The sequence below is a fragment of the Crocodylus siamensis genome, chromosome 6, assembly GCF_052110815.1.
Source record: "Crocodylus siamensis isolate JL-2025a chromosome 6, ASM5211081v1, whole genome shotgun sequence".
NCBI lineage: Eukaryota > Metazoa > Chordata > Crocodylia > Crocodylidae > Crocodylus > Crocodylus siamensis.
This window is the reverse complement of record NC_143400.1, coordinates 85,585,945-85,606,776: the sequence shown is the minus strand read 5'-3', so window position 1 is coordinate 85,606,776 and position 20,832 is coordinate 85,585,945. Positions and strand designations below refer to the sequence as shown.

The following is a 20,832-nucleotide window of genomic DNA, read 5'->3' as shown; positions in this document are numbered from 1 at the left end:
TTTCCTCTTCCTTCAGGGCAAGAAATCTCCTTCAATTCTTGAAATTGGATAAATGGCTCAAAATTAAATTAACTGATCTTTGCAGTTCCTCTATAACTGATCTTTTAGGACAACATCTTACCCAGAAGCTAGGAAAAAATGTATTGATATACAAGTGACCTTTCTTGTAGATCCTGGAAAGGACAGGAAAGGGATCAGGGAGCTTACAGGAGAGGAAAGGGATCAGGGGGCTTGACTGGGAGACAGATTTTAGGGCTGTGCAAAGCTTTGGTCCCCGATTCAGTTCGGCAGCAATTCAGTGGCCGATTCTCTGAGTCCAACTCAGATCAGGAGACCCTTTAATCTCTCTGAATTGAATCAGAACCTTCCAAATCGACTCAGAGATTCAGAGAGATTTGATGATTCAGACACAGACACAGCTTTAAATGTTTCTTTTAAGATACCCCAACGTACCAGGCGCAGCTTGTGATTGCTGTGATGCTGGGGTGGATGGAGCATCCCACAGGAGCATGCTGGGGTCCCCAGCGTGCTCAGCAGCAGACCCAGAAGTGGACCAGAAGCACTTCCGGTCCACTTCTGGGTCCACCGGGGACCGTGCTGGGGGGGCTTGCCACTTTTAATTGGCACCAAGCTCTCCTCATATACTGTTTGGGGAGCTTGGCACCTACTTCAGGATTGTGAATTCTACAGGATGTCAGGGTGCCAAAGGCCATTACGGCACCCTGACATCGGCATTACACGCCTCATTCTTAATGGATTTAGCCCTTAGTGTTCCTGTGTCTTAATTCACCATCTATAGAACATAGGTAATAGCACATTCCTATCATATTGGGAAGTTATGAGACTAAAAGATTAAAGGCTGTCAGATACTTAGTTACCACATGGGCACAGATTATTCCCTAAGACAGACAGTCTAGCCCAGGGTTGGGCAATTATTTTGGGCGGAGGGCCACTTACTGAGTTTTGGTAAGCCATCAAGGGCTGCATGACAGGCAGCCAGGGGCAGATAAATATTAATTTTCTAAATGTTTTAGGGGCCCCGCAGGCTGGCTGGAATGGTCTGGTGGGCCGTATCTGGCCTGCAGGCCGCATTTTGCCTGCCCCTGGTCTAGCTATACCTCTAGGCTAGGGGCAGACATTACACATAAACTCATTTAAGTGATCAGAAACGGCTTGAAACCTGTAACAGAACAGACACCGAGCGCACTTTAACCAGTTTCAAAATGGTCAGAACTGGTCTGTGATAAACCTGGCTGAATGTAGTATCAGACTTAACCATTTCGGCTCAAACTGGTTTATGCAATGTCTGTTCCAGAGCCCTTGCTGGCCTAAGTTCAACCAGATACCCCCAGCATCCCAGCATGCTCTCTGGGCTGGGCAGGGCTCTCTGCTCCAGCTGTAGGGCTGCCCCTGCCCCTGCCCCTCTGCTCTCTAGTCAGAGCAGGGACTGGCCCTAGCAGAGACACCAGCTGGCATGGCCCCGTTAAGGTAAAGTGGGCAGGGAGGGGGTAAATTCCCCCTCCTTCCCCCACTGCAGCCAGGGGCAGCCTGTCTGCTGGGGAGCAGAGGGGAGGGGGCTGCGGTGACCCCTGGAGCTGGCAGATCCTAGCTGCAGGGAAGGGATGGACCCTTCTCCCTGCCCCCTATACCTTAAGGGGGTTGGATATCCCACAGGGTGGGGAGGGGGACTCTGTGAGCCACTGGATGGGGACTCCTCTTCCTCCTCCCTTCCCCCTCTCCCTCCACTGCTGCAGGGCTGGGAGGGGGGGTCCATGTGAGGCTGCCTGGCCCCAGAGCAGGGGCAGGGGGAGGCTCTGTTCCATGGTGGGGAAACTCTCCCCTTCCTCCTCCTCCCCCCAGAGGGGCAGCAGGAGCGCGGAGCTCAGCTGGGCAGGGTGTGAGGGAGGGTGAAGGTATAGGGACCCCCCTACACTCCCCCCATGGTGTGCAGCCCCCACTGCCTGACAGCAGCAGCAGGCAGGGAGGTCAGGGCTTTCGTGCCCGGCGCAGGTGCAACTCCGGCCAGTGCTGCATGCGGGGAGGGAGCAAAGCCTTCCTTATCCCCAGGGCTCTGCTCTGTATCTGTAGCTCCAGCCCTTGGGGTGGGGGAAGCCCTGTACTGGAGCCTGCTGCCTGCCTGGCAGCTATGGGGGAGAGGCAGGGGGAAGAGTCCCCCGCTGGGGCCAGGCAGCCTCACAGAGCCCTAAGGTTCACTGAAAGTCCCTTCAGTCAGGAACTACTGCAAACTCCCTCTTCCCAGGGTCTGGATATAAACCACTGATCTGTTCTTATTTCAACAAATTTAGCAATTTCTTCATTATCCTCTAGCTTAATGAATTTGTCTGCACTCTCTCTAACATTTCATGTATCACAAGTATCTCTAATATACCCGTCCTTGTTAAATATAGAATTTCATAGGTGGTATGATGATTTGTAACAGAAACTTGAGCAGCTCATAACCAAATTCTCACCTGAGCTGACTGAATGCAACTTGTTGAAAATCCATTAATTTACTTGAAACAGACTTGTTCAATCAATATCTATCAAAAAGTCTCCATGCTTTTGTTATCTTGGACTGATTAACCCAAGTGATGTATTTCCAAAGTCATCCAAGTCCAACTGAATGACAAAAAAGTCAAAAAAATTCAAAGCCCAAGAGACTGCACAGTGGTTTCCTGAATCCTCTCAAATTGCCTTAATACTTTACTCTCTTCCTGCAGCTTCACAGAGAAGGTCCATGAGACTTTAAAACAAATCTTAATGCAAAAATTTTACAGCAAGGTCTTGCATAAAGTTCTGATTTTGCTGCAAAAAAAGAACTATGGCACAGAACACCTAGGAATATTGAAAGTCAGAAGGAGAGCAGTTTGTGGGGTAGGGAAGGAGAATGGGATGGCATAGCTTTCTTAATGAGGATAGCACGGGACTGAAGGGAGGAAAAGATTAAGGAACAGGAATCAAAGGGCCAGATAAAAACGGAAAAGAAATAATATCTGATATTTTGTGGGAATGCAATAATTTTTAGATGCAGATCCTGCTATGCTTTAGAAAGGTAACATACAATCAGACTCAGACCCATTTCAGTGGTGACTCGGACAATATTATATGAGCCACTCCGTCAACACAAGATTGCTCTATTCTTGGTTTCTCAACACAGTCTACTAAATTATGACCACCTCTAAGGGATGGGGATGGAGGAATACTCAGGAGAATTTCTGGGTGTAACAAAGAAAAAGTAGATAGAAGTGGCAAATCTATTTAGGAACACAGTCACTTTGTATTCTCTTTAATCTCAGAGAGGGAATTCTTAAACTAAGTCATTTAAATCTGGAAGTACAACTTGTAATGTATTGAACTGCAGACAAATTTCATACTTGATTTAGTCCAAACATGTAAAATCAGCAGGCATATCCATTCATCTCCAATCTCTTTGCAGCAAGTAAATTAGACGGTCTCCTATCAAATAAAACAAAGCTAGACCCCTGTATATGAGTTGGTGTTTCTCAGCAGATGTACTGTAATGCAAAAGCAATTTAGAGGAAGTTTTCAAAATCAATCTCTGATTTTGCATAATTATTTAGAGGATACATGTATAATGTGTGTTATATATTACATATATATAATCACGCCTGTCCAGCTGGCAACCCACGGGATGCATATAGCCCTCAAGGGGTTAAGGCACAGACCTAGGGCTCTCTGCCTGGGCACCCCTCACCCTCCACTCTTACTGTTGCTTCTGCCCCTGCGTCACCAAGCTTCCCCTCCCTCCGCCAGTCTCCGTTTCCTGGCCCTGCCCCTGCGAGCAAGGTGGCATGGCACAGTTGAGGGAGCCTGCAGCTGGAGGACTCAAGGGACCTGGGGACTTGCACAGGATAGGAATGCCAGCATAGGGCAGTGCGGGGGACAGGGACACCCGCTGTGTATCAGGGTGGGGGACACACAACACAATGTGCTGGCAGCAAGGGGGAGCACCCACCAGACAGTACAACAGGGTGATGCCTCTCCAGGGTGCAATGCAGCACAGCGTTGAGGCCATACAGCACAGACATAGGAGACACTGGGGGGCATACAGCAAATGGAAAGGTGTCTACAGCCCCTGACCACTGAGAAGATGGACAACCTTGATATATATCATATCTATGTGATATACATAGAAGTGTATGTATACTTCTGTTCAGAAATATATTAACAAAGCCATGCCACACATGAAATATTATTTAACTCCACATGAATTATTTCAGAGGTCCACGTGAATTTGCATGGTATTTACGGTATTGTTGCACTGTTATGTTGTCAGTAGACTGAGGACAGTGCATGCATGTATGTCCATTTGTGAGCAGGTAACTGAGTCCTTCGACCTCCATCTCCGCTTGAAAATAAAAATATATATTTAAACCTCCTTATTCTTATTTGCCTCCAAATGGGTGGAGATCAGTTCTTATAGCATTAAAGTTAAAGGAGGAAGGATGATCTTTTGGATAAAGTACCAGATTGGGATTTAAGAGATGGATGCATTTCCTCATTCTGCTAGACACTTCCTTTGTGACCCTGGGCAAATCACACAAGCCCCAGTTCTGACAAGCGCTTTAGTTCAGAGGGTATTCTTTCCTTTCACTCATCATTTGTCTGTCTTGTCTATTTAGGTTATAAGCTCTTCACTTGGTATGGATGGCACCCTACACAACTGAGCCCTGATTTCAGTCAGATCCTCCAGGCACTAACGTGATACAAATTCATAATACCACATTACAGATAAAATACCAGGTGCCAGATCCTGTTCCAGCTGTTGGGCATCTGGCTGTTGGACATCTAAGTATCTAAGTGTGAGCCACTCAGATTGCAGCTCTTGCACCCTGCTCAAGTCCCTGAAAAACTGTTAATATGTCTATTTCTGTCCATTTTAGCCTTAAGATTGAGGCACAGAAAGAGGGAAGTGGAAGAAATTCTTCCCAGCTTTTGCGTTAATGGTTTTTCCTGATTTGACCAGGGTGAAATAGTGTTGTACACAGACCTGTAAGTGCCACCTAGATGCCTGTAAGTAGAATAGGATGTCCAGACTAGAAGTTAAGTACAGAGGTTCAAAAAGCCTGAGGCAAAATTGATTCAATCTTCCAGGTTTTTCTAAGCTGTGTAGATTAAACTGATAACCAACTGAACCGGCATTCAGGTGGCCAAGACAGGCAGAAGCCTGATATGGTCCAGGCCAGGAGCCTGGGGACACTTATAAGGTTGCTGAACCCACGGCAGCAATAGCCCAGGCCTGACTGTCTGCTGCCTCTACCTGCCACCACTGACAGCTGGGGTCTGCGCAGCTCAGGGGAAGCCCCCCGCAGCTCAGAGCCGGGCTGGGCTCACCCCAGCCCCACCCCTTCTCCTGGGTGGAAATGCACCACCCAGCCTGGCATCAGATGCCCAAATGGGGTCTGCCTGGAGGGGGAAAAATCACCCACTGGGGGATTTTTGCCCCCACCGGAGTTTGGAGCCAGGTTGGGATCACCCCACCCCTTCCTTAGCTGTCTGCCTCTGGGGAGATGGGAATGTACCCCACTTGCTCAACACCAGCCCCACCGGCTGGGGTCTGCCTGGCGCTGGGGGCAAAGCACCCAATGGGGGGCTTTTCACACCCCTGCAGCTTGGATCGCTGAGCTCCACCGCTTCCCCAGCTGTCCATTTCTGAGTGGGGAAAATGGGAGGTGGGAACACACCCCCTGGCCCAGCACCGGATCCACAGCCAGGGTCTGCCTGGTGTGGGGAGAAAGCACCCACCGGGGGGAGGGAGTTTGTCTGAGAGTCCCCCAGCCCTGCCCCTTCCCCCGCTGTCCACCTCTGAAAGGTGGGGGTGGGAATATACCCCCATCCCAGCCCAGCACCATCCCCCCCAATCAGGGTCTGCCCAGCACTGGGGGGGGGGAAAGCACCCACCATGGGGGCTTTCAGCTCCCCACAGCTCAGAGCAAGGCTGAGCCCTGCCCCGACCTCAGCCACCCACTTACAGGTGGAGCCTGGGGAAGGGGAATCTCAGGCCAGCTCAGAGCTGCAGATGGGGCAAAAAGCCCCTTGGTGGGTGCTTTCTCCCCACACTGGGCAGACCCTGGCTTGAGGTCCAGCATGGGGACGGAGTGAATTCCCACTGCCCCTTTCCCCCTGCCTTTCAGAGACAGACTGCTAAGGAGGGGGTGGGGCTGGGGTGATCCCAACCAAGCTCACCAGGCTGCAGAGGGGGAGCAAGAACCCCCCTCCACCAAGGCTTTTCATCCCTTCGCTGCACTGATGGGGGCCAAGTCAGTTCCTCTACCTCACATCCCACCAGGCTGGCAAGCAGGAAGCAGGCCGGGGAACAGAGGCTTTACTGTCTCAGCTCTGTGGCAGCTGGGGACAGGGTCAGCCCTACTCATCTGGAGCGTGCAGCACAGCCCAGGGTTGCAAAGCATCCTGGGATGCTGGGGGACTGTGAATTAATTTGAGTCGGGAGGGGATCTAGGACAGAAGTTCCATAAACCAGTTTAACCTAAATCAGTTAGGTCTGATACTACATCTAGCCAGGTTTCTCTTAAACTGGTTTCAGCCATTTTAAAAGCGGTTTATGTGCACTGAACTTCTGTTCTAGGTTTAAATCAGTTTCCAATCACTTAAATCAGTTTATGTGTAACTTCTGTCCCTAGCCAGAGAGATCTCACTTCGGTGGTATAGTGTACAAATTTCAGTTCCTAAGTTACAAGGAAAAATATGGTCCGGATCCTTAATTCCTGTGCATTCAATGATCTCACTGAAAAAAAGAGAGATGCAAGAGGAAGGTAGAATTAGTGAGCACAGGGAATGCAGGACTGGCATTACCTAGCTACCTAATATTGCATGACACCAGTTAGAAAAATAAATGTTAGATCCCAAACTATAATTATCAATCCGTAGATGCATGCATTTACTTGCATAATATATTAGTTGTATATCAGTCAGCGTGAAATGCATATAACTGTAGCAAATGGGGCATCTAGAGTAATATTAATCATTTAAATTCATAACTCATTTTTTAAATATTTTTTCTACCTCTTAAAACTTTAGTGACAACACTTCAGATACAAAATTTTCCGGTATATTAAAATGTAAAATAGTGAGAGCATTCACTCTAAGAAAACAAAAGAAGCGGTCAACAGGTCAACTTCTCTCTAAACAGAGACTTGTGTTTTATAATACTATTCGTGGTGTGTGGATAATGTCCCACTGACCACCATTTTTTCCTGCCATTTTGTCCCTTACTGTTCTGTCATTTCCATTGTTATAACTGGCCCTGGCCAAGATGTGAGCAAAGAGCTCCCTCTGGTGCTGATACTAATACCGCTCATATATATTTCACAGATCGGGCTGCCTATTTCACAATGATGGGCCTGACAGGGAACACGCAGCCCTCCAAAGGATCAGGCCTATACCTTCATAGGAAAGTTTCTTTTTACAACTCTGGCTTCAGCTAGAAAATGCAGATATGCACGTTTGATTCTGTTTGCTCCGAAAACAGAACACAAAACAATGTGTTATTAGAGTTTATGGTCTAATGTATACCCAACAGCACATGGTTCTTTGCCAGGATGGATTAATTCTCCTGTATTTCAAGTCACAACAACTTAAAATTATAAAACGTTTAAAGCTTTCTAAATTACTGTATAACTTTGCAAAATGGTATCGCTGATAAATTACCATTTGAATCTCATTTGCTTGATATCGTAACGATAGTGCAAATTATGGTCATACCACCTGGTTATTTTGTTTAGATTAATATCTACGTTTTCCAGTGTTTGCAGATTTTAAGGCTTCAATTCTGCAGCCATTTTCACGAAACTAGGGCACCTGCGTGCCACAGTTGTCAAGTCTATACAGTCACAATAGGAACTTGCAGACTCCAAAATAAAATATCAGATTAGGAAAAAAGTGTATGAGTGAGCATTATCGAGGGACTTATCAGAACCCCGGACTAGTTAATTGTATGTCACTACTTGCATTACAATGCCTTACTATCAGTATGGGTTTTTTAAAAATGATATTGCATAGAAGCTTAGTATGCTAATTGCCAGCCAAGAGATGGCACATTTCAAAAAAAATTTGATTCGGTAGAAAAACGTAAGTAAATGTTAATTAAATGCTTCAGTTTCCATCTAGAAATGTGCCTGAATTACATCAAATTCAAACTTCTTGACACAATTTTTGAACAGCATTATCATGGGACTAATCCTGCAAGCTACCATGTGTAAAGTTCTCCTTGCCCTCAAAGGGACTCTGTGTAGGCTTCCAAGAATGGAGCCATTAGCTACTGTGTCAATCCCTCAACAACAGGTACGCTGTAGATGAAGAAAGGCTTGTGGCTTTCCCTCTGAGTAGAGCAAGAGACTTAATAGTTCCCTATTATGTTTCTTCTGTCAGAGACCCTTCCCATTATAGTATGCCAACACTCTCCCTTTTATAACTTTTAATCCATGCAGTATTCCATATATTAATTTGAAGAATTAGCATTATACTTTTCATCTTCATAATTTTTCTCTTCAGAGAATAAACAGGCCGAACAACACCTCTGAAATAGCACACTTTACTAATGAGAAAACAACATGGAAAGATTAAGTACCTATTACTTTGTATCACAGCCACTCAAGACAACTTGGGATGCCCTTGCCCTTGTTGACCAGGTCCTGTGTGGTGGCAATCCCCACCCCTGGAGTTTGTCGTGGGACCAGCACCTCGCCCAGCCTTGCAGTGCTCCCCACTCCACCACCTGAGCTGGCTGGAGGACACCAGATCAGTCCACTTTTCCACTGTCCATCGCTGCCACCTCTACACACTTATGTGCCGCATGATCCACCATGACGCCCTCACGTCCCGCCCAGACACCAAGTGGCAGGACCTGCTCAGCAAAGACATGGCTGGGGCACCCCAGTGGCTGAGTCTGTGCTCCTTCCTCATCCTACAAGCCACTGAGGACCTCAGCTGGTGGCTCCTCCATGGAGCCGTCACCACGGGCTTGTACGTAGACAGCTTCAGACACCCTGGTCTCCTGCCCCTTCTGTGGGCAGAGGAAGACCCTGGCGCACATGATCCTTGAGTGCGCCAGGCTGCAGCCCCTCCACCTCCAAAACCTCCTTCTGACGTTCTGGTTGAATTTTACCCCCCACCTTTTTGTTTTTGATCACCCCACCCATGGCCCCACCAAGTCCCAGGTCAACCTCCTCCTGGCCCTGGCCAAGTGGGCCATGTACTTGACCAGGAAGGGAGCTCTGGCTGGGAAGGTGCTCAGAGACCGCAGGGCCACTTTCCTCTCACTTGTCTGAGCATGTTTCTGGGCAGAGCACCAGTGGGTGGCATCCACCGCCTCCTTGGATGTCTTTGAGGACTGGTGGATTTGGCCCAGGGGGCTCTGCTCAGTGTCCCTCTCTGGACAACTTATTTTCACATTTTGACCCTTTGACTCCCACGTCACTCCTATCCTGTTTTTGCTTTTGTTGTCCCAAGAAATTAGTTGCATCTTTCACCCTCTGGCCCCACAAAGGAGCTATTACTTAGCTGGGTCGGCCTTAAGGCCCACATTAAAATGGAAGATACAAATAGGCAGGAGAACTTGGAGAGGAGCTTTATGTGCTCACATGACATGAAAAAGGTCATACACACAGGAGTAAGCAGAGGCTGTGCACTTGCTACTCTCCAGCCACAGCAGGTAGAAGAAGAACAGGTAGAGAAAAGATAGCCCAGAAACCAACCAGCGCTGCTAAGCCAGCACTGATTTTTCACAATTGGAAACCAGGATAGTCCAGAAGCACATCGTCACATAGCATGAAAGAAATAAAAGAGAAGTTCCCTGTAAAAGACCTTAAGGCAATGCAAGAATCACCTCTGAATGGTGACCGAGGAAACCAAGTCAGAACCAGATTTAGCATGGAGGTTTCTTGACTCCCAGTTCTGGAGCCCGCATGTCCTGCTGCTCTTTTTAAACATCATTTACATGGTAAACCCTCTTTTGGGGTGTCAAAAAGGATGCCACCCATTAAAAAGTGGAGAGAAAAATCTAATGACAAAGTTTAGGTCCAGACCTGAACTCTCCTAAAGCCTCGGGTTGAGGGAAAATATAGGAACTGGAAGGTCCATAGTGAAAATCATTGTCATTAATGCAATCTAGTGAATGACCTCAAAAATTCTTTTCAAGATTTTCTCTAACACGTTTAAGTAGATTCCAGGTAAGATGATATTATATGGAAGTGTCACATACAGAGGTGACCCGAGCAGGGTGCAGGGCCTGGAGCAAATCAGCCTGTGTGCGGCCCCCTGCCTGACACGAGGAAGCCGATGGTGGATTTGGCGGGGGGGGGGCAGGATGCCGAGCGGCTGGGGCTGCCAGATTCAGCGGCCAGGTGAGGGGATCGGGGGGGTGCTAAGCGGTTGGATGTAAAGCCAGCAGCAGCATGGAATCGCTGTGGATGCTCCACTCAGCTCCATGGGGCCCCCCAAAGTGCAGGGCCCAGAGCAGTCACCCTGATTCACACCCCCCGCCCCATAGATGTTCCTGGTAACATATAATGTAAACAGTTAAAAAAAAATTAAGAATGATAAGAAGTTTACAGGTAGATAATGCTTTTGCTCTTCTTTATATGCCTGAACACAATGAAACATGAAGGACAGAGAGGTCTTTCGCTGATAGCAATCTAGAGAAGAGTTCTTAAACTGCTGCATAGTGTAGGTTAGTCAAGAGCAGTGAAATTATCATGCTTTAACTCTTCTGAAAAAAATCACTCCATCCTTAACTGTTATTTGTAGCAAATGCCCCCACAGAATAGGCAATCTCTTCTCTTCAACTGCCACTTTAAACTAAAGTTTCCAGGACAATTTGTTTCAACCTTTAGTTAAAAACTACTTTTAGTCAACAACCAAATGTTGCTCGTCTCTGGAATGGGTGCTTAGGAAAGGTTACACTTCATGTGAATATAAAGATATACATATACATACATACGTACATGCATATATATATATATATGTATATATTTGACATGCTATATTTTAAGATTATTCAAATTATGGAAACAGAAAAACTTGCAATTTTCATATCAGAGCAAAGACAAAAAAGGACCATCTCAAGACCAGCTCATTGATTAAAAACAGATATGTGGCTTCATATATACCATACTAATTTTAAACTAGCTCCCCTGACTTTACTGCAGTCACTTCTTGTTTACGCTGATGTAACTGATATCAAAATCAGGCCCATATGTGTATAATTCTCGATATAGTACACTGCCAGATAGCACAATATAGACATTTTAAAGTGCAGTATTTCAAAGTAATAAGGTTGTTTAAAGAGGCTTGGATTGAGAAATTGTAAAAATGCTTCCTTATGCTCTTTCTTTGCATGCCTAAAAAGTGTGCTACTCATTCCTCTGATATCTGTGTTCCTAACTGACATCCTTTTTGCCTCTCACTTAGCTATTTATTTAGGTCGTGATCTTACAATGACTTCCATGTGATTGTGGGGGTCACCTGCCTGGATCTCATTGCTAGACTAGGTTCTTAAGACTACAGACTCTCCTGACTAGACTGTTTTTATTACATGGTTGTACAGTGCCTTGCACAATGAGTTATCTGTGTCTTTCTGAAATATAATTAATTAAAAGCAAAACCCCAAAGTGTGGCCTTTCTTCTGTAACTGAACCCCTATTCATTTTCGCTAGACTGAGATAAAATTGCCAGGCAGAGCTTCTGTGGAGCTTCATCTGCAGTTCAGCTACTTTTATCTTTAATTTCCTTATAAATATGCTTAATTAGAAGTAGCCTGGGTTTTTTTTTTCCCCCTAGTTCTTTATATTTTCTTAAGAAAATATACAAGTTAAATGTAGCTCAGCTGGAGGTGATGCTTTACTGAAAATAAGAGATAAGTTTATTCTGCAGGGGGAAGGCTGAACAAACAGAGACAGAAATAGTCAAAATACCACCAGTTCACGCAGGGCCTTTAAGATTCTAGCATATCCTTGAGTTTTTAAGTGAACTTTAAGTTTATTGAGTTTTGGTCATTAACAATATAAAAAATTAAGAAACAGAATTTGTGTATTTAATTAGATTATATTGTACTGTGTCACCTGGTTAACTCCCAGGATTAAACGTTTCATACTTCCCATTGACATAAAAGGGAGTGGGTGAGAGTTCGCTGTAGAACGATAAAAGTTTCACTGCTGTGAGTTCTTTGATTCCTGACTTCTATTTCCTACCTGTGCTTCTGCAATGGAAATTGGGAGGGAGAAGGCAGCATACATTTAACTTGGAACTTAATAAGGATCCAACCCACTGAAGTCAGTAAAAGAAAGCTCCCATTGACTTCTGTAAGAATAGGATGAAACTCTAAGTAAATAAAAAACAGCAGGTATTTACTTGTACCAGGTCTGTGGTTCTTTGAAGTTGGAAATAATAGCATTTCTGCAACTAAAACATAAAGAAGTTTCAAAAAAAGAAGCCTTCAGCTGGTTTTATTTTCTTGCAGAATATGAACGTAGGTGCTAATATTAGCATCCCTGCTATTTATCTCCAGGGTTTCTCACAGGTGATTATAGGAACCTTAGTAACAACATCTATGAGCACAGGCAGTTAGGCTGTGCTAGTCTGAAGTTAGGCAGAAGTAAGCCCTCTAGTTATGAAAGCTTATGCTATTCATCTCTGAGTTGACTTGTCTGTAAGACGCAGATCTACCCTACCTTCTGTATAATGACATCTAGCCAGCTTCATGCATTTCATTCTTGCATGGTAGGAGCTCCTCTCTTTTGACTGGCAGATGGCACTGCCCATGTCTAAGAACTGTGGCCCTCATTCTCCCTTGCTTTGATGTGGGTTGAGGTTTGTGCGATTCCACTGGTAAAGCGGCGCTCAACATTTTAGCTCTGTGGACCAGATGGGTGGTACAGAGCCCGTCTGAGGGCTGGATCAGGCCATGGGGCTAGCACCACCCTGTCCTGCCCTCCGCGAGACAGAATTGGGTTGGGGGGGCGGGCAATATTGCCCCCTCCCCACTTCATGCTGGGATGGGGTCCTGTAAGCAGGCACCACCCCCACCCAGCCCGCCACACCAGGATTGGGTTCTAGGTCCCAGCACCACCCCCACCCCGGCCCTGCACACTGTGGTTGAGTGCTGGATTCAGCATGCAGGGCCCAGGGATCTCCATTGGCTTGGAAATTTAGCAGCAGCAAAGCAGTGCCACTGCTCTCTTGCCACCAAATCTCTGGACCCCAGGGAGACCCGGGGGCCAGAAGACACGGCACCACTGGCTAGATCTGGCCCAAGGCTGGAGACTACCCTGCACTGGAACAGTGAAATCACAACAGTGCAAAAGTTCAAGTTGGAACAACTTTTTTTTGCAATGCAACTTCACAAGTGTCAGTGTGCCTCTAACAAGTGTACTGACCAGGCATCTTGGGCCAGATTATGTTCCATTAGCAGTACTTATTTATTTATATGCAATTTGTAGCCATTTTATCACTATGTGCTTGCCTCATCTCCCCGATTTGTCTAGTAGCAGTCTTATTGTCTGTCTGTCCCACCCCTAGCTCACTCAATAGGGACAAGACTTCTGACATTATCCTCAACCATAACACAATCTCTCTAGCAAATCCTTTTCAGGCGAGAGCTTACTCTGGGTTATGCATTTCAATGTATATTTTCATTTTGAAATAACATGGTAAGCTGGAAGCATACTAGAAATACGTATACTAGAAATCTCTCTCTGTTTTTTCCTGTTTTTCACAAAGGGGCATATGTCAGTCATATTTGCGTGACATTTCTCAGGTTGCAAAAATTGTTTTGGGATCTACTACCTATAGAGAAAGGGGTGTTATTCGAACCAAAACCAAACCTCTTATTTTCATCTGCCTTATAGAAATGTAAATCCTTTTCTTCTGACAAGGTATAAAAACCATTTAAAATAGCCATCCTAACAAAACCATCCTACCACTCTGGTCCACTACGAAAGATTTTGTGGGAGACAATGGCGGTTCATCTCATTTTGTTGGGTTACAAACAAATTTCTGTAATGACTCCACCACAGGCCCCCAGCAGAGTGTGACCCTCCAGCTGCAAGAATCAAAACCCAGGCCTTTAGCATGTGAACCAAAGAAAAACTCCATTACTTAGTAGCATTAGTAGGTTGTTAATATCCGCAGAGACAAGCCACTAGGAAAGAGCATGACCAATGCTCTATGATAACAAATATATTTTCTACGTATGTATCATTTTACAGTTTTGTAGTTGCATATAAGGGCCACAATCTGTTCCTCATTCTATGTAAGCATATGAAACAATATCAATCCTTTCCTGGGGCATCCTTAAGCACTTATTTAGGGATACAAAGACATGCAAATCTCTAGAACTCTTGGTTCAGAGACGATACCTTTTATTAGATCAACTACGAAATCACAAAAAAAAGTTTCTGTATTATTTAAGAATAAAACTCCCTCTAAAGAAGAATGCAGATTTCTGAGCCCTTAATGAAAATAATTATACGTGACCCGGAGGACTCCATCTACTTATTCAGGAAGAGGAACAAATATCCAGGTCGTGAGACAGGGAATTAAGAGAAAGGAACAGCTCTGGGTTCTGTTCAGAGTTCAGAATAACAGCTCTGTTGTTCCTCCCAAGGTTGAAACAGCGTTAACACTGCGCTGGTTAACTTATTGCCAAGAGCACAGAACTGTTTTCCCCAGATCTAACAGAGGAAAAGTTCACCCGTGGATTTAGATGTGGGAAGAAATGGGAACAACTCCTTCTCCTCACCTGCCTCTGAATGCTCAGGGGCGTGAAGCCAGCCCGGGTAGATACACCTGGAAATCTTGCAGTTTGTTCCACTAGGACCGAGAATAGCAGTCGATGACAAAACGTAAAGTTAGTGCTGCCACCACTGTGGCATCAAATGGCCACAAGGAAAACTGGAAGCGCAGAGCCACAACAGGGATCTCATCACCATGAAGTTATGTGAGCCAGAAGTTATCAGGCAGTGACTGTGAAATGCTGAGAGGTTTCCCTTGTGCAGTGTGGCAGAGGGGACTTCACCTGGGAAGTTTCCCCCCTTTCCTGCACTACTGAATGAAGTGGAGGCAATCTGAGAAATGCGTGGAATTTTTTGTAAACTGTCTGCAAAAGAGGGGTGCCTGGTTTTCTGCATCCTACATCTGTTTTCTTTGATCAAGCCTGTTTTGGGAAAGGTAATACCAATTTCATTGTCCTTTAGTCTTCACTACTGTCCTCTCTCATGCTCTGTACTATGTACTGCAATATTTGCACTTTTTCCAAATGTTTAACATCCATCTAGTGGCTAGAGCATGGAACTGGGAGACAAGAAACCTGAGTTGTTTCCACTTACTACTGAATTGCTATGTAGACTTATATGTCACTTACTTTTGGGGGGGGGGCCTTCTGTTTCTCATCCAAAATAATAAGGGTAATTAGGATTATAACTATTACCCCTAAGTGTAAAGTACTTTGAGATATTCAGGTAAAAGATGCTGTACGAGTATTGCTAATAATTGTTTTAACAGAGGTACAACAAGGCGATTTGCCTGATGCTGAAAAAACTGGGGCCTACTTCTCTCACTGCATGGCAGAAATATCAACTATGCTGCCTCTTTGTTTTTCCTTTCAAAAAAATAGCCAGATGCTAATCTGACAGATAGAAAATGGGAAATTTTATTTTACCTCTACCAGAAATTCTGCTTAGAGATTTAATTTACCATCTACCTAGATCAGCAATGTTCTCTCTCCAGTAATGAATTACTAAGTTGACCCATGAACTTAAGCATTTGCTTACAACTGACTGTCACTTTAGGAACTGTGATTATCACAGCCTAAGTACTGCTGGAAGAGAATCCTGTTGCAGCAGGTCGTGTAAAGATGGATCCCCAAGTTAAAATGGTCAAACAAGCAAACAAAGGAGTTATGCAAACAGTGTGACCTACTGATCTCATAATCAGATTACTGTCAAATACGTAGGCAAACACAAAACCACAACAACATTTTACAGTGGGAAGCTTGTATGGTTCTACCAATTATTGACCCACCTATTTGTTTTTCTAAGCATTACTGAAGTTAAAAAGAAAAAATATATATAGCAGAATTACAAATAAATCTGCCCTTACTGCATGATTGCTTTTCACTAGAGGCGAGGATGAAAGGGATTGCTTATTAGTTTTGCAGGTGCAACTATGACACAAACTCATTTGAAAAAAAAACCTCTTTGGTCTTTTCCAGTTTCCTTAAGTGGACAGGAAGCGTTACACCCTTGATGAGTTAACTTTAGACTTATAAATATCACCAGTTTAGTTTGCATCTAAGTTGCCCAATTCTTTAATTCCCAGGCAAGGAATGAATTCCCATTCAAGTCATCTTTGCTCATGGATATATAAATTCTAGGCGAGTTTTGCATGAGTAAAGACAGGACCCAGCATCTCCAGATATTTTCCAATTAATACAAGTTCCCAAGTTTGTATTTGACTGTCTACACTTGAGTAGCGTCCAAGAAAGTGTCCTAAACCAAAATCGTGTCACCATATCACTCTTGAAAGAATCCCTTAGGGCTGGCTTCAGACATCCTAACTCATGTAAGGAAGCATCTTTCTATACCTGTGATGCCAATGTTATCAAATGCACACAGACACATTTTAAAGAAAGATACAAGGTAATGCATTCCTAAGAAAATCAGTTTCTTTGAATAATTATACTATCTTCAGTACTTGGCAGCCCAGAAAACTAAACAATAAATCGAGCCCACTCTGGTAATGATGCTTTTCCACAATGAATGATCCATCAATAACATTAAGTGGAACTCCACTTGAATGTGGTATGAGGTATATTTAAAATAAATAATCAAAGTCTTCTTCCATGCAAATATTGTCCCTGCTACCAGCTACAAATTCTCTTAAAAATTATTAAAAGGCAAGTGAAGGCAAACTTGGGTAAATGCAAACACTGGAGCTGAACTATCTTTTAAAATCGTCAGACTTGATTCTCTGCAAACGTGAGTTCCCATCTGTAAGAAGACTAACATTATTTTTCCCAGGTTAGCTCTGAATACATCCCAAATACAAATAAAGGATCAAAAAATCCAATGCATGAATAAAGAAACAAGTGAAAAACAAGGGAACCAAAAAGGAGAGCATGAAAAAGGCGATTTCCTCTCAGCACTGCAGGAGCATGAATGTATTCTGCTGAAAGACTGAACACCACAGCTCCTGCTTATATATAAGAGGATTGGAAAGGCTAACTATGGAATCAGCAAGGCTTACAAAAAGAAAACATCTACTACTTCGTTTAATCAAAGCATGTAATCAGAAGGCCTAAGTGACAATTAGCTTTTGCCTGCAATGGAAATCAGGGAGGCAGGCTCCTAGGTGGACCTGAGCTCCTGTCTATACCAAGGACACTGTAAATATTACAGTACTGAAAAGGTATGTTCACGCTTCTCCCTTGTTTCTAAATAAAGCTCCTCTCTCTAGGTTGGTATGTGGCTAGATTAGGATGGGCATCTTCAATTGGGATCCATTAGGCAGAGCTCAGTCAGTGTAAACCCCCCAGCAACAAAACAATCCCCTTCCTGCTAAGGAACCTTTTATCCATTGTGGAGTGCAATTAATTATTTGGGGGGAGGCAGTCAGAGACTAAAAATGACCCCTCCTGGAACACAGTTCAGGTGGATGATTTACAGAGTGCTTTATTATTAGCATTCAAAGCTTCCCCCCCCCCCAGCAGGAGAAACCATTGCATCCCATCCACAGCAGAGAGCCCCACAATTAGCTGCTAATTGAAATCCTCGCTCCTCGGGGCCACCGTGCTGTTGCCGAGCACCTGGGAGATGGCTGGGGCAGGTGGCCGGAGAGCGGCTGCGGAGTCCCCCCCCCCCCCCCCGCCCAGCGGGCATCATCTCCCAGCCCAGGTCGCAGCCCCGAGCCTTTCGACGCAGGTGCGCTGCCATCCTGCCGGCGGCCCGGTGTGCGGAGCCGGGGGAGGTTTCCGACCCCCCCCCCCCCCCCGCCCCGAGGCACCGGGGTGCCGATGAGGCGAGGAGAGGGGCCGCCGGGGCGGGCACTGCGGCTGGAGCTGCCCGGGGCTCCTGCCCGGCAGAGCGGCGAAGTGTCGCGCCGCACCGCGGCTGCGGCGGCTCCCGCGCCCGCCAGCCCCTCGCGGGCAGGGCAGGGTCACGCGGCGGCGGCGGGAGCCCCCGGCCCCCCGCCCCGGCGCGTCCCGCTTCCCCGGGGGCACCCGCTGCTGCTTCCTTCGGAAATGCCGAGCGGGCCTTTTGTCTCGCCGCTTTCCGCGGCGCCCGCGCCCGCGGGGGAGCCCCGAGACCGCGGGGGGGCAGCGCCGGGCAGGCGGCTGGGAGAGCGCCCTTACCTCCGCGCTCATGCTGGCTCCCACCTGCTCCGCAATCATAAATACTCGGCGGGGGCGCGGCGGCACGGTCCTCGGCGGCCAGGAGCTCCCCGAAGCACCCCCGGGCTCTCGCGGGTGCTGCTGGGGGGGCTTTCAATTCTTTTCCCCCTCTCGATGGGAAAGCCGGATCCCCTCTGTGTCTGGCCCCCACGGATCTTGCGATAGCTCCACACGCACGCAAGCTGGGAGAGGTTGGGGGGGTGGAGAGGGGCCGCTACAAACTTGGCGAGCCAAGACGTATCCACGCGTGCTCTTGCAGGGCAGGAAAAAAACAAAACAAAAAACAAGCCTGGTGCAAAATACGGAAGGAAAAAAAATGTAAAAATCCCAGGGAGATTCAGAAGGGGGAAGAAGAAGACGGGGGGAATAGCAATCAAGACGGCGGCAGTAGGCAGGAAAAGGGGCGCAGACGGGACGGGTCCTTCCCGCTGTACATCCGGCGGCCGCGAGCCGTCGCCTCCCCGGCTCCGCGCCGCGCTGGTGCCGCTACCTGCGGGCGAGCGGGACCCGCAGCCGCAGCCGCAGCCGGGGGCAGCGCCGCCGCCGCCGCCGCGCCGGGCTCGCACACGCCCCCGGGGCCCGGCCGGTGCGGGGCTGCCTCCCTCGGCGCGCGTCTCCCCCGCTCCGCTCGCGCCCGGCGCCCGGCTCCCGGCTCCCGGCGCCCGGCTCCCGGCTCGGCCACGGCGGAGTGGTGGCAGCACTGAGGGCGAAGGGCCCGGACGTCAGATGTGACGTTCAGCCGAGACACGGAGCTGCCTGCGAGCCGCCGGCGGCAGCAGCAGCAGCAGCAGCCTCTGCCGCGGAAAGTTCCCCCGGATCTGGCCGTCCATCGCCCTGGCTCGGGCACCGATTTCGCCCCCACGCCGCCTCCAAATGCAGGGAGCAGAGGTGGGGAAAGAGCAGCTGGGGGAGTCTGTGTCGGCTTTGCCTTTTTTTTTTTTTTTTTTTTTAGGTAAACCAAACCAGCAGGTGCAAGAGGAGAGCTGATGAAATAGGGTAATATATCATCCACCCAGGCAGGTCGGGAGAGACGCTCGCACACCGCCCAGATTGATCATCGCCCCCAACTCTCCCTCCTTTTTCCATTCCCTACATGCCTAGGGGGGTTAAGCAGGCAACATCACCCACCACGAGGCACACTCCAAAACTAGGCTTTTCTTCCAAATGCCGGGTGCAGGTGGTTGTGTTACGTTTCCAACTCGGGCATATGCTGCACCCCAGAATCTACCAACCACCACCAGTCCAATTCAGCGTTATTGTGGGTGCTTGGCAGACAGCTGTCACTACCATCTCCCCTTTCCCCTCTCTCTTTTTGTTCCACGCCTCTGCTGCGTGCAGTTTTGAGATTTTTTTTTTCAAAAAGGTTTCCATAAATTTTAATTAAGGTAAGTTTACCATTGCTAATACTACACCAGAGGATCTATTGTGCTGGCAAACTATTGCAGTTTTATTATTGCCAGTGATATACCATGTTTAGATGAGTAAATGGGTGGAGAGCAAAGTGAAGCAACAGGTCATCCAAAAAAGCAGTGATCGATGGAGACGGGCCCCACTCACGTAGGCGCACTGTAGCATTGCAAAACAAGACTTGTGTTGGCTGGTGGCCCTTATGCTGATAGATTACCAGGTAAGAAGAGCAAGCCTTATTTTCCACCAGTAGAACGTGTCTGTCCTGGCTTTTTTTAAATAACTGTAGATGAACTTAGTGCAAAAAAAAAGCAAACAAAAATCCTCCCAAAATACCAATCCCAGCCAGCAAAACAAAGGTCTTTCCTTTTAATTACTATTCTTTTACAGCATTATTATTACTGGAACATGTGAAAGGCCGAGTATTTGCCCCCAAGAGTTTACATATAAGTTAGGGCGAGTCTCCATGTGTGAACAAAACAAACATTTCCAATGTTGTGGAGTAGGGGACAATAATGAGTGGAGATTGATGGTTACGGCAATATTGTCAGGAATTGTATGTTAAGGACACCTGCATTGCAGAGGTCATGAATATATTCAGGGAAAACTTGTTTTATTCCTGTGAGATGCTGTTGCTAGAAGCAGTACCATACCTAGACTCCTGGCGGTCCTGGGTGAACTTTTAGTATCAGGCCCCTTTTGAGTCCAGGCCCTGGCCGCCTGGTTCACCCATGCCTGTGTCCGGCTCTGGCTAACAGGGGCAGATGAGATTACATCTGGTAGAAAGACCTGAAGGAAGTCCTTGGACCAAAAGTAGAGGCAGAGGCACCAAGCTAAGTGGTGTGGTATGGCTGAAGACAGAGGCAAGAGCTGGAAAAAGTGGGTATGAGGTACATGGTTTAGGTCAGAAGTGGCCACATGAGGCTCACCAGCATGGTACTTGTGGTTCTTCCACTTCTGCTGGGCCTGCCAGCTCAGGGGCTGGGCTGCCTGGGCAGGGG

At 46.9% G+C, this 20,832-nt stretch overlaps 1 protein-coding gene across 7 annotated transcripts in view; it reads right to left on the bottom strand.

Moving 5' to 3' along the window:
- Positions 1–19,205, bottom strand: part of NLGN1 (neuroligin 1) — a 623,398-nt gene extending 604,193 nt beyond the window's left edge. For all 7 annotated transcript variants that reach the window (XM_090056034.1, XM_090056033.1, XM_090056036.1 and 4 more), the window contains exon 1: positions 18,386–19,205. The gene's annotated coding sequence lies outside the window, so the exon portion shown is untranslated. The remainder of the gene's footprint in view (positions 1–18,385) is intronic.
- Between the last annotated feature and the right edge of the window lie 1,627 nt (positions 19,206–20,832).